Raw genomic sequence first — 1,013 nt, 5'->3', positions numbered from 1 at the left:
CCATTGTTGTCTGCTGCCTCTACCCTGAGTTTGAGAACCACTTTAAGGCCCATATTATGACACATGTGTGAGTTAGTCTAATAGATCTGATTTGTGTTAGAATTGACAGACTTTCATAAACTGTAGGCCTCATATGATCAGTCACATCAGGACGTTGGGCAGGAGAAGAAAGTCCCTTTAGGCAGTTTCACATCTGTTTGTGTTATTAAAGTCAATCTTTCACAACTAGCTGGCCCATACATTGTTCACTGCATGCTTCCTGTTCATACTCACACTCGGTACATGCTTCTCCTTTTAGATTTCACACTTCCTGTTTTTATGTTCTTTTCTTAATATGGTATGAAAAGGTTTAGCACTGCGTCAGTGTGTTTATTAACACCAGATGTGGGACCTGCACATGAGAATAAAAACAGCTTACCAGAGGAGAGGCTTAGTTTGGTTTGAAACTGGAAAGTATGTAAATCAAATCATATTTCTATCACATAGTATGTGATCAAAAGGCTTCAGTTGAATTATCATGGTAGACTATAGTTAGTATAATGGATTTTTCACCTGAAAGTAATAGTTGTATGGATAGTCAGAGTGTAGAGTGTGGACTATTATACATACTAGCACAGCATACTAATACTACAGTATTTGAAAAGTTATTATAGTATTTTGTCAATTTGAAAACTATTGCTGTAATAATTAAGTTCTTATCCCTAGGACCAAAGAACAGTTTTGTTTTGTTGCCCAGGGAACATCTTAACCCTTGTGTTGTCTTCCCGTCAAAATTGAAAATCAACACTTTTGTTTGATGTCTTTAATCTTTTTTCTTACATTTGTCCATTTTTTCAACACTTTTGATGCTTTTTTTAATGTTCAACACCACGTAACACTAACTTAGTCACTTCAGTTTTACAGTTATTTTTGGAATTTATGGTCAATAAACCTCATTAATAGGAAATTATAGCTAATGTTTGAGTTAGAAAAGCAGAAATTACAAATTATTTAGACTAAAATTAAAGGAATGT

This window comes from Etheostoma spectabile, chromosome 3 (assembly GCF_008692095.1).
Source record: "Etheostoma spectabile isolate EspeVRDwgs_2016 chromosome 3, UIUC_Espe_1.0, whole genome shotgun sequence".
Lineage (NCBI taxonomy): Eukaryota > Metazoa > Chordata > Actinopteri > Perciformes > Percidae > Etheostoma > Etheostoma spectabile.
Note: the sequence above shows the minus strand (reverse complement) of the source record.